This window comes from Macaca mulatta, chromosome 20, assembly GCF_049350105.2.
Source record: "Macaca mulatta isolate MMU2019108-1 chromosome 20, T2T-MMU8v2.0, whole genome shotgun sequence".
Classification (NCBI taxonomy): domain Eukaryota; kingdom Metazoa; phylum Chordata; class Mammalia; order Primates; family Cercopithecidae; genus Macaca; species Macaca mulatta.
The window spans coordinates 74347573-74360799 of record NC_133425.1 but is presented as its reverse complement, the minus strand read 5'-3'; the positions used below and the strand labels follow the sequence as shown (position 1 = coordinate 74360799).

Below are 13227 nucleotides of genomic sequence, written 5' to 3'. Positions count from 1 at the left end.
AGGATTGATCAACGATGATGTGTCAGAAACTGCAAGAGCAAGGCTGCTCTGATAAAGCTGGATAACCACATGGTTTAGAAGATCTGATAACTCAGCTGCTCTGCAAGTTTATATGCCTGGGTCCTCCCTATTTCTCCTGCTAGGAGTTCTCCAGGTCTGGAGAGGTTATCTGGCCTGGGGGAGTGGACTTGCAGTCGAAGGAGATGAACAGGTAGTGAGTAAGAAGGTAATCTTGAATGCCAAAGAGATAAGGATTTGGATCCTGGGTTGCTTTTTACTTGTTTAGTGTGCCTTATCCAGGAAAAGGGCACAATAATGCCTGCTTCCCAGGATCTTTTTGAAGATTAAAGAGGAAAGGAGGTTATTTGTAAAGTGCAAAATGAAATGCACATCATATAGAAAGCACTCAAATGGCAACCATTATTTAAGAACCTACCATGTGTTGCCACCTTGATTCGCTATCTAGTTAAAACTTTGTAGGAATTTGAAATACTTGCTGTCATTCCCCTTATTTAACAAAACAGGAAGCAGAAGCAGGAAAGATAAGGAAAAATAAAGGCAGAAAGGCAGGCTTTCATCCAAAGTTGATCTGATGCAAATCCAAGACTGCTCCATTATATACTTACAAATGAATATCTTATTTCCTTGAAAGAGAGGAGGGGATGGGCAGACAGCAAAGAACCACAGAACATCTCTTGACTTGGGACCTTAGCCACGGGATTTGGAATTCATCCCTTCCGGGAAACCAGAGAGAAGTGCATGAAAAGATTTCTCAATTTCTTGCTTATGTTTGCCTGCACGATGATGTCTCAAAATATGTCTCCCCTATGTCTTGCGATGACCATCAAGTTCAGTTAGTTAAGTTCAAGGTCCTCATTAGTGGTCATTCCATTCTGTTTTCCCCTCATGACACATGTGTGAAAAGCATGTCTCATACATTCTGAGATGAAGCTACCTTTAAAATGCAGCTTTCTCCTTGATTGGGTGAAAGAATGTATTCTGGTGGGTTTTTATTCATTCCTTACTTTTCCCTCATCCCACTGCCCAGAGAGCTACAGGGGTCAGTTTTTCTTCTGTCTTCTTCTTATGATTATTTGGGGCAATAGACTTATTTTCAAACTGCTGTCATACATTTTTACAGTGTGTCCTCAAAACTGCTCCCCAGAGTGTAAAAGAGAGTATCAAATATGCAAGGGGTAGGCTGCGCTGGAGGTTCTTGACTTTTCAATCAACCTGATGATTTTAACCCCTTATAACTGAAGAGTAATTCTTCAAGATGGGTTGGCAGTGTGAAAAACAACTAGAATTATTTAAGAACCTACTACTTTAAAGGGAATTGACTATTACCAAATTCTTCAACTATGTCAAGCGCACACAAAGAAGCACCCACTCTGCTTCTCCATACAAATCACATCCAAGCTACTAGAAAAGGAGGGAGCTTCCGTGTTATAATCACTATCATACCTGATTTGAACTTGGGCATATTAAAGAGTTAATTACCCACCAGCAGCTAAACCAGGAGAGATAGAAAGAGGGAAAGAAATGCTCGCCAATGCTCCCACACACTTTATTTCCCAGTGACCCACATTCATCTACATTTTCCTATGGAGTACAGCACAATGTTTACAGTAAAAAATAAAAGCAAAGAAGTTAATCAGTGCCGTAATTAAAGTAAGGCCTAAATAAGTGGGCAAAAAGAATCACCACGATTAAAAAAAAAAAAAAAAGTAGTAAAAGTACCATCCTTGACTGATACGAAGTACTTTTTTTATTTGGTAACGATACCTCTTTTTTTAAACAAATATAATTTCACTGTAAGGGGATTAATTGCCTTTTCAAACCCGGGAAAGGAAACCTGAGAATTTCTTCTTTCCTATGAGTGGGGGGATGCAAATACAATGTACTGCAGGAATAACAAATGCTCTATTTTCTGAGCACTCTCCCGTGATTTATGAAAGGTGTACCTCACTGTGGGAAGATAATGCCATTTGAAATGGTCCATTTCATAAATCTATCCCCCCTGTCCCCAGCTTCATATAGGACTACTATGAACTCCTGAATCCAATAATGTTTTCATCCTCTATTGACAAAAAAAAAAAAAAAAAAAAAAAAAAAAGACTTTGTTTGGAGGAAGGTAATGATGCGCTTACGAGGAGTAACAGCTAACGCTCTGTCTCCAGGGCTTTCTTTGGCAATGGCCACGGAGCTTCCAAGGCGGGGAAACTTGGATAAACAAAATGAAGAAATAATCAACATGCACGACATCCCTAATGTCCTTTTACTGCTAGTGGCATTAATTATAGGACGGGCCCAATCCTCCAAGCGACCGCAGAACCAAATGATCTGCCTGAACACGCTCTCCACCACATGATAGATTTATCCTTTGCAACTGGGCTATTTCCTATTCATTCATGCACCAGTTCAGTATATCTGCTTGTTTATCTAAGTGCAAGAATGTTTCTAGAAGAGGACTCTGTGCAAGATGTGAGGCAATCGGGGACCAATCATAAACTTCAGTGACATTCATGGTTGTGAGTCTTTCTGGTCATAACAAGAGAGAAGTGATATATACATCCCAACGCCACGCAGGCTCCAGAAGACCCTTATGAAATATGAGTAGAGGGGGCAGAAGAAAATTCCTTGGGATCCAAGCAAATGGACAGCACAGACATGAAGAGTGACTGAAAATACATGACTGATACGACTCATTAGAATGAAGCTGTACATTACACCAGGATCAACTTCTTCTCTTGAAAGACTCTAAGGACCAGGATAAGGAGACAATAAGATAACACACAGGGCCTTGATGTCATGAATACTGAAAACGAAAGAAAAGTAAACCCGCTGGGTAAGATATGCTTTGTGGTCATTCAAAAGGAAAAGAAAAGTTAATGTAAAAAAAGAAAAAGAAAGAAAAGAAAGAAAAACATATGTGAACGTTTAGGGTATTTTAACCTCAGTGGAGATTAGCGCATTTGAGAAAACCCATATCCCCCCACTCAGATACTAATGGATTAAGAAGCAGATGGAACACAGGATGTTGATGGAAATGATGTAAAAATGTGAATTCGAAAGAACTCCTAACAGCGGATACTCCTCCTGATTCCGGAATTTGCATATTTTGACTTGTATTTAAAAAGCAATTTCAAGGTCAGCTTTGGTAGAGAAACACTGAGCTAAGATGGGAAGTAACCCCATTAAAAATCTACAGTGTTCTGTGTATTTATTTTTCTTCTTCTATAGTGAGCAATGACGACTCGTAAATCAAAAAATCAGGGTAAATAAATACCACAGAGGTTATTTTATACACAATATATACTCCTTATGCTGTCTATGTATACACACAAACCTTTCTATTACTCAAATTTATAACGTGTGTAATACATGCATTCATGCTTTAAGAATCTGCATACGTTACTTAAGATAGAAAAAAATGTATTATTGTCCCAAGTCTCGGAAGACCCTGGCCCAAGTAAAATGACGACCACCTCAAATGCATTTTTGTATCATGGGATGAAAGTAATGTTTATTCTTAAAAGCTTCAGACCTGTGGTGTGTGTGTGTATATCTGTCTATTATATAATACATATATAATATATATATAAATATATAATATATATAGTATATATATTTTTATATATAGATAGATTTAAAATGTCCAGTTATGTAGACTTTATGGTCTAACCATGAATATCCTATCTGGGTGGGGTTATATATGTATATATGTATATATATGTACTGGTATTATATATTTAGTGTATATATATATTTAGTATATATATAATACCAGTACATATATATACATATATATGTATATATGTGTATATATAGTATATATGTGTGTATATATAGTATATATATACTATATATATTGTATATATGTAGTGTATATATATGAACTGGGTCAACTTGGGCCTTGAACTTGAGCAAAAGCATGTACAAATGTCAAAAACAACATCCACAAGTCTATACCCAAAAGATTGCCAGACCTATGTCACCTTGATGAAGGATGATGGAAGAGGGGCAGGCTAAAAGGTGAAGTGGAATTTGGAGAACTGAAGTTGTCATTAAAAGGGGCTGGGTTACCCAGAAATGGGGATTTTCCCAGTAGACTTGGGTACCTACAAAGCCCAAACACTTCTGTGTTTCAGGGAACTTCCTTTTGATAATTTTTAATAATTTGATATCTGATCATTGAATAATTTGACAACCTGGTAAAATGGCATTCTAAGCCATTTCAGGAGCCATATACAAACATCAGCCCTCTTTATTTGCCACTTTTGTCAACAATAAATCTCCTGCTTTATTCATGAGACTAGAGTTGAAACAACTTTTGCCCATTTCTCAAAAAATTAAGTCCACCCTTAAAGGATACACATTTGCCACTGGTGAGCTAATGCCAAAGAGCGAACCAAAAATCAAAAGCAATGCACAAGAAGAAAATTATAAAAAGCATCCCAGTAATTGTAGCGTCATTAGGCATCATCTGTAAGGGATACACATTACTGAGGATGGCAAACACACCATCCAGGTAGCAGCCTCTCAAGACCAGGCACTGCCTTTTATCCATCTTTAAAGCCCAATACCCAATTCTGTGTCTAGCAGACAGAAGATACTCCATGAATATATGTTGATGATTGTATAAACTGTTCTGGGAGGCATCTGTAATAGCAGCATGGACATGACTTTGAACCCAAGTCAATGGGCAGCAAATCCAGCGAGGCCACTGTCCTGTCTAAAACTCTCCTATGGCTGCCCACTCCACTTAGAAATTCCATTTCTTTTTCAAACCTTGGGCTGAAAGACTGCAAAACCTCTCCATCCACATCAGATTTCAATCTCAACCATGTCATTACACTTCATATTCTACCTTTGTATTTTTCAGTTGTGCTAAGCCAGCATTCCCCCCGCCTGGGCCTCCCACTCTCCAGTACCATGCGGCTGGCCCTGGCAACTCAGCCTTCAGATTCCTTAAAGACTTTCCTGAAATTAGGCTGCTCTCATCGCCAGCCCTTCTCTATCACTTTACCTGGTATAATGGGCCATACCGCACTTCTCTCCTGCATATTGCTCTCTCATTCATTCATTGACTACATGGCTACACTAGAACAAAGACACTTCATCTCCCTTCATTGCTGTTTCCCCAACAGTTAGTACATAGTAAATACACAATAAATCCCTGTGGAATAAATGAACAAATGGATGAATAAACTAAAATGCCCAGAGATGACTCTTTTTTTTTTTTTTTTTTTTTTTGAGACGGAGTCTCGCTCTGTCGCCCAGGCTGGAGTGCAGTGGCGCGATCTCGGCTCACTGCAAGCTTCAACTCCCGGGTTCACACCATTCTCCTGTCTCAGCCTCCCGAGTAGCTGGGACTACAGGTGCCCGCCACCACGCCCGGCTAATTTTTTTTTTTTTTTTTTTGTATTTTTAGTAGAGACGGGGTTTCACCATGTTAGCCATGATGGTCTCGATCTCCTGACCTCATGATCCACCCGTCTCAGCCTCCCAAAGTGCTGGGATTACAGGCGTGACCCACCGCCCCCGGCCGAGACGACACTTAATATTTGCTGTATTTAAGAAAAGCCCACTGTTGCCAGTTGCTAATACTGAGGGGACAGGTCAGCTCAAACAGGCCCACTGAGACAGCTGCTGGAGAGAGAAAACTCATGAAACAGGGCCCTTGCCTTTGAAGGTTTCACTGTCTCACACGATGGTCCTCAAGCTCTCTGTGGCCAGGCCTTTGCACTTCATAAATATCACCATCCCAGGAAACACCATCAGTGGTATACACGGATTCCAACTTGGAGGCTATACTCTGAAGGACGGTCCACACCCTAGGTGGAAAAGGTAGGGTCTGGGCAACACTGATCTACTTCCTGTCTTTCTCGCCTCACCTCTAGTTCATGTCCAGGTGTGTGCAAGTCCTGCCTTCATGTATTTCACACTCCTCTCAAAAGTGCCATCCTGTGTCTTTCCCAGAGGCCAAGAAGGCCCTGACATTCGGTGCCAGATACAAGAACATGAAAAATAAAATCACGGGGTCTGAGTGGGGCTCTCAGCCCTGCTGCTGGCTGCCCAGACTTGGGAAAGTGACCTGTCTCCCCATAGGACAGTGAGGACAACAGTACCTTAGGCAAGGACTTGGAGAATTAAGTCAGATGAGGATTACGGAAACACTGAACACAGAACTTGGCACATTAAAAAGCTCTATAGCCGGGCATGGTGGCACACACCTGTAATCCCAGCACTTTGGGAGGCAGAGGCAGGTAGATTGCTTGAGCTCAGCAGTTCCAGACCAGCCTGGCCAACGTGGTAAAAACAGGTCTCTATTAAAAAAAAAAAAAATTAGCCAGGCATGGTGACATGTGCCTGTAGTCCCAGTTACTCAGGAAGCTGAGGCAGGAGAACTGCTTCAACCCAGGAGGCGGAGGTTGCAGTGAGCCGAGATCATGCCACTGTACTCCAGCTTTGGAGACAGACTGAGACCCTGTCTCATAAATAAATAAATAAATAAATAAACAAAGCTCTATAGCTGGGCACAGTGTTAGATACCTGTAATCCCAGCACTTTGAGAGGCCAAGCAAGGCGGATCACTTGAACTCAGGAGTTTGAGACCAGCCTGGGCAACATGGCGAAACCCCATCACTATTTAAAAAAAAAAAAAAAAAAAAAAAAGTTAAAAAAATACAAAGCTCTCTAAGTGTATGTTTAGCACCTCCATAATTTACATAACCATGGAAAACACACACTCAAAGAAGAAGGATGTCTGCTAACGTGTAATCCTTCCACCTGTATCAAACTGGCATAATTAAAAATGAAGCTCTATTGGAGAATGAGGGTAAAAAGTGGCTTATATTATCTGGGTCACTTTTAGGTCAATTTGAAAGACTATTAAAAGTTAAAAGTTTTCTCTTCCGCTCTGCTCCCCTCTCCAAAAATCCATATGTATGTTCCTCTTGATGGAAATGTGATATATCAACATGTTTTAAAATCTAAGAATTGGAATGATTGATGAGAAGGAATTATTGAGAAGCTATTTTGAAGTTCCTGTAGTTTAAACCTATATTTCCACTTAATTTTCCAGGACCAGGTTTAGTACATTTTTACCAAACAATATATGACCATATTCCAAAATCCAAATGGATTACGAATGGATTAATATGCTTTAAAAAGCATCTTTACAAGATTTAACCATGAAAAACTCCTTGTTTCTCTTGGCTTCTGTTTAGCATGCGACACCCTGTAACACTTCAAGTTAAAGAGTTACAGAAGCCTGGAATTTTATATGAGCCTGACAGTGATGGATTAAAACCATACTCTAGACATACTTCAAACAGTAGCACTGACTTTTTTTTTTTTTTTTTTTTTTTTTTTACTTAACTCATAGTTGATCCACTGGAGCCATTTTCTGGAAACTGTGATTGCTGAGCTGTTGTCAGAAATCTCTCCTTACCTAGGGTAAGTTGGTTTCCAAACCAAGAGGAAAAAGTACATTAATACATGTTCCAAAACCATTCCAGCCTGTGAACCTTGCCCAAGGTGTACCAGCCAGAAATCTGAGACGTCCTGGAATTCTGAAATTCTTACCAGAAAGCAGGTTAATATTCACCACTGGCATGGGTTTGAATAGGTTGCCTCAAATGCTTGCTAGCAAGCATTTACATATCTATTTAGTCACTGAGTAGCTAAGCCTACAGAGAAAAGAGCTCTGGAGAGCAAGAAATCTTACCCATCCCGCGGAGATCATGCAAAGCTTGGGTTGGTTTTGGGGTCTTCAAAAGGTTCAGAGTCATTCCGGATAAGTCCAGAGAAAACTCGCTTGGGATGGACCACTTGGGATGCAACCATCTTAAGCCCTGTCCAAGGGTTGAAGGCCCACGTTAAAGGTACAGAGGGCATACGTAGCAAATACCAAAAGTATTAAACTCGCTGCCTTTGCCTATTAGATCTTCTCATCTTGCCTTCTCTACTTCTGTCCATGGACCACTATTCTCCGGTTCTGAGACCAAAAGTCATCATTACCCCCTTCTCTTTCCTTTCCGTCACAACCAATCACTTTCCCTCCCAACTTATGGCCAGTCTCCACTCTCCTTTCATTCCTACTCCCCAAACCCACTGTGTCGGCAGAACTTCAGCATCTAGCAACTACAATCCCATCACGCTCTCCTAGCTTCTTTCTTGGACCCTAGCTGCTTCTCTTTCTTTCTTCCTTCTCTCCCTCCCTCCTTCCCTCCCTTTCTTCCTTTCTTTCTTTCTTTCTTTCCTCTCTCTCTTTCTTTCTTTCCTTTCTTTCTTTCTCTCTCTCTCTCTCTCTCTCTCTCTCTCTCTCTCTCTCTTTCTTTCTTTCTTTCTTTCTTTCTTTCTTTCTTCTTTTGAGACACGGTCCCACTCTGGCCCAGGCTGAAGTGCAGTGGTGCAGTGGTGTGATGTGAGCTCACTGCAGCCTCTACCACTTGAGCTGAAGTGATCCTCCCACCTCAGCCTCCCAGGTAACTGGGGTACAGGCAGGTACCATAACACCCAGCTAATGTTTGTATTCTTTGTAGAGATGGGGTTTCACCATGTTGCTCAGGCTGGTCTCAAACTCTTGGGCTCAAGCGATCCACCTGCCTTGGCCTCCCAAAGTGCTAGGATTATAGATGTGAGCCACTGAGTCCAGCCAGCTTCTTCCTTCTTAACATCTGCTCTCTATATACGTGCATTTAAATCTCTCAGGAATACACTTGTTATCATGTCATTGTTCTATTAAATCTGCTGTGGCCCCAATGTCAAATAAATAGAGTTTAGATGCTGGGTTCTAGCACTGAAGATCCTGAAGATCCTCCACAAAGACCCCACATTAGCAAGATCTGCATGGTGGTGGGTTGCGGGGGAAGAGGGTAGGGTAAAAACAGATGCTACTTCCCAATCATGTTCTCTATACGTTTCAAAGTTTGACAAGTTATGTTTCTTTCTTTTCTTTCTTTCTTTTTTTTTTTTATATGGGGTGTCACACTGTTGCGCAGGCTGCAGTCCAGTGGCGTGATCACAGTTCACTGCAGCCTTGACCTCCCCAGCTCAAGTGATCCTCCTGCTTTAGCCTTCCAAGCAGCTAGGACTACAGGTATGCACCACCACACCCGGTTAAGTTTCTTTAAATTTTTTTTGAGAGATGGTGCCTCTATCTGTTGCCTAGGCTACCCCAAACTTCTAGTCTCAAGTAATTCTCCCGCCTTGGCCTCCCGAAGCACTGGGATTACAGGTGTAAGCCACCTCACCCAGCTGCAGTTATGTTTTGATACGGTTTTGCTGTGTCCCCACCCAAATCTCATCTTGAATTGTAACTTGTAACTCCTACAATTCCCACATGTCGTGGGAGGAAGCTGGTGGGAGGTAATTGAATTGTGGGTGCAGGACTTTCCCATGCAGTTCTCGTGATAGTGAGTAAGTCTCAAGAGATCAGATGGTTTTAAAAAACAGTAGTTTCCCTACACAAGCTCTCTTCTCTCCTCTGCCCCTATAATTGTGAGGCCTCCACAGCCACTTGGAACTGTAAGTCCAATAAACTTCTTTATTTTATAAATTGCCCAGTCTTGGGTATGTCTTATGCAGCAGTATGAAAATGGGCTAATACATGTCTTAAAGGAGGAGTTCACAAACCTAAGCTATTCCACCATCTTGGTCTTCAGAACTGTTATGTCAACATCTCAACTTTTTTTTGTTTCTTGAGACAGAGTCTCCCTCTGTTGCCCAGGCGGGAGTACAGTGGCACAATCTTGGCTCACTGCAACCTCAGCCTCCTGGGTTTGAGCGATTCTCCTGCCTCAGCCTCCTGAGTAGCTGGGACTACAGGAAGATGCCACCATGCCCAGCTAATTTTTGTATTTTTAGTAGACACTGGGTTGTGCCAAGTTGGTCAGGCTGGTCTCGAACTCCTGACCTTAGGTGACCCACCTGCCTTGGCCTCCCAAAGTGCTGTGATTACAGGCGTGAGCCACCATGCCTGGCCAACATCTCGCCTTTTAAAAAAGTGTTCGAGGAGTCTCCTATGGGAGATGGTGCCCAGGGGTAGCAACTGATGCTTTCGATTTGCAAACCTTGCTCCCCCAGTCCAGCCTTCTGTCTCATAGAAACTCTTATCTGAGAGTCTGGGTGAGTCTCATTCCCAAGGTATGGACAGGACATGGTCTACTGATTTGACCAGAGGGCAGGCAGCAAGATTCAACCTGGACGATGTCCTCCTGCTAAGAGACTTTATGGGACTTATATCTGTCCTCCAGACAAGGGGGCTGGGCCAGATGACCTCCAAATGCCTCCTTGCTCCTCACCTTGTCTGTTTGTTCTCCAGGAGGGGCTTGGGACCAGCCTGAGTCATCTCTCTTCTGGGAAGGTCCCTCCCTACCACTTCCCAGGCCCTGAGCAATGGGCCAGCTCTCTGTGATGTGGATATAGTCTGTTTTAACTCCACCGGGTCCTCCCATGGGGGGAGTTCGCCCCAGAGGCCACAGCTGCAGGCTTCTCTTTCAGGGAGGTCAGCAATTCTAGCGCTTGGTCGGCACCTCTTGAAAATGGTGCCAGGAACATTTCGAGGACAGCATTTTCCTTGGCAGGTGTGCCTGCCGGCAGGGCCCACTTCAACGTTTGCAAGAGCAGGAAAACGACATCTGGGATCTATCTGTGGCTGTCGGTGTACACATTTTGAGGGGCAAAGTGAAAAAGAACTGTCTGACGCAGCATGTTCTTATCCAGGCATAGGCTGTCTATACAAAGAAAAACACCAGGGTGGAAAAATGGCCTGAGGGGCACCTGGAATTGTCTCAAGGGCTGCCTTAGGTCACCGCCTGGTCAGTATAAGAAGCACCTCTCTGCTTGCGGACAGGACCAGACACCTTCATCCCTTCTGAATAATTTAATACAATACTTTATGAGCAGCTTAGGTAAAGGGCTACCCCTCTATGTTCGAAGGACTGGGAGTCAAGCCCTTCAGACACACCAGCAATTCAAGTGGTGTATTAGTCTGTTCTCACGCTGCTAATACAGACATACTTGAGACTGGGTTATTTATAAAGGGAAGAGGTTTCATTGACTCACAGTTCCACATGGCTGGGGAGGTCTCACAATCATGGCAGAAGGCCAGTGAGGAGCAAAGTCATGTCTTACATGGTGGGAGGCAAGAGAGCTTGTGCAGGGGAACTGCCCTTTATAAAACCATCAGATCTCATGAGACTTATTCACTGTCACAAGAACAGCATGGGAAAGACCCATCCCCATGATCCAATTACCTCCCACCATTCAAATCCCTCCCATGAGACGTGGGGATTACGGGTGCTACCATTCAAGATGAGACTTGGGTGGGGACACAGCTAAACCGTATCAAGTGGGTACTGCCAACGTGCAATTGCCTTCAACCTTCTGCCCAAGTGTCTTGTCCTCTGTGAACAGTTGGAAAAAACTAAACACTTGTCCCTCTGTATTCCAGGCAGACCTGTAGATGACCCCATGGCTGCAAATTCTGCACTATGTTATACCTAATTACTTTTATATGTGCCTCCTCTATTAGACTATAGGTTTCTCAAGGTCAAGGATCCTGTACTCATTGCCTTGGTATCCTCACCTCTGTCCTCCAAGCAGATGCCTAGCAATCCTTGTTGAGCTGAACTGGCTCAGCCCAGCAAAATATGCTGACTATACAGAGTTGTATATTTCATTTCCAGCTCAAACTTTTATGTGCTGAGGACTTCCCTTTTTCCGTCCATCATTCTTCCATCCTGTTCATTTCCTTAGCAGGGTAGGTGTCCTCTCAGCCTTTCAGTCTCCGAAGAGAAGAAGACCTTCCCCATCTACCATTGACACTGGGAGTTTCTCTTACTGTTCCTAGAGCATGTTGACCTGGGTTTCCATTATCCCTCCCCACGCAGCATCTCCAGGGTCTTGTCAGTTTTCCACTATTCCTGAGTGTGGTAACTGTCTGTGGATGTGCATATAGCTCTGTTTTCATAAGCTCCTAAGGACAATGATAGGACCCTTTATTTTGTTTACACTAAAATCTATTAAATTTTTTTTTTTGTGGGGAGGGGGGGACGGAGTGTTGCTGTGTTGCCCAGGCTGGAGTGCAGTGGCCGGATCTCAGCTCTCTGCAAGCTGTGCCTCCCGGGTTTATGCCATTCTCCTGCCTCAGCCTCCCGAGTAGCTGGGACTACAGGCACCCGCCACCACACCCGGATAGTTTTTTGTATTTTTTTAGTACAGACGGGGTTTCACCGTGTTAGCCAGGATGGTCTCCATCTCCTGACCTCGTGATCCGTCCATCTTGGCCTCTCAAAGTGCTGGGATTACAGGCTTGAGCCACCGCACCTGGCCAAATCTATTATTCTTATTTACCATATGCTCATCACTATGTAAAACATTTCATGTGCATTTCTCATGTGATACTCACATCAAGTGTAGGAGACACATGTTGCTATCCCCATTTTATGGATGAGGAAACTGAGGCTGCTAGTGACATGTGCAGGTTCATAAGGGTACTAGTTAGTGATAGGGCCTGGGAATGAACCCAGAACTAATTGAGCACAAAGCCCGTGCTACATTTAACTGCCATTCCGCTTGTCTTTGTCACCTCAGTGCCTTGCACAGCGACTGACCTGTGAACAGTGGGTACTCAGCAAATATGTGGGGTGGAAGCATCACAGGTGCCATGGAACCTTGCTAAGACTTTTCAGTCAGTTCTTCTCCTTCACTTTACTCATTTTTCCATTCTGCTCTTTGTCCTTGATAAATCTACTCAATAGGATTAACTGCAATTAATAGGAAACCCAAACAGTGATGCCTTCAAACTGAGTGAAGTTTGTTTAAAAAAAAAAAAAAAAAAAAGTCCTGGTTGGGTGCAGTGGTTCATGCCTGTGATCTCAGCACTTTGGGAGGCTGAGGCCAGCAGATCACTTGAGGCTAGGAGTTCAAGACTAGCCTAGGTGACATGGTGAAATCCTGTCTCTACCAAAAAAAAAAAGAAAATACAAAAAAAAAAATAAAAAAATTAGCTGGGTGTGGTGGTGCACACCCGTAGTCTCAGCTACTCAGGAGGCTAAGGTGTGAGGATCGCCTGAGCCCAGGAGGTCGAGGCTACAGTGAGCCATGATTGTGCCACTGCACTCCAGTCTGGCTGCAGAGGAGACGCTGTCTGGAAAAGAAAGAAAGAAAGAAAGAAGGAGGGAGGGAGGGAGGGAGGGAGGGAGGGAGGGAGGGAGG

At 43.1% G+C, this 13227-nt stretch overlaps 1 protein-coding gene and 1 long non-coding RNA gene across 3 annotated transcripts in view; one reads left to right on the top strand and one right to left on the bottom strand.

The window, feature by feature from the left end:
• WWOX (WW domain containing oxidoreductase) overlaps nucleotides 1-13227 on the bottom strand; it is a 1123672-nt gene that overhangs the window by 268787 nt on the left and 841658 nt on the right. The window lies entirely within an intron of this gene.
• The window catches only part of LOC114674417 (uncharacterized), a 52729-nt gene continuing 47191 nt past the window's right edge, over nucleotides 7690-13227 (top strand). The window contains exon 1 of the long non-coding RNA XR_013412203.1: nucleotides 7690-7889. This is a non-coding gene — a long non-coding RNA (uncharacterized LOC114674417). The remainder of the gene's footprint in view (nucleotides 7890-13227) is intronic.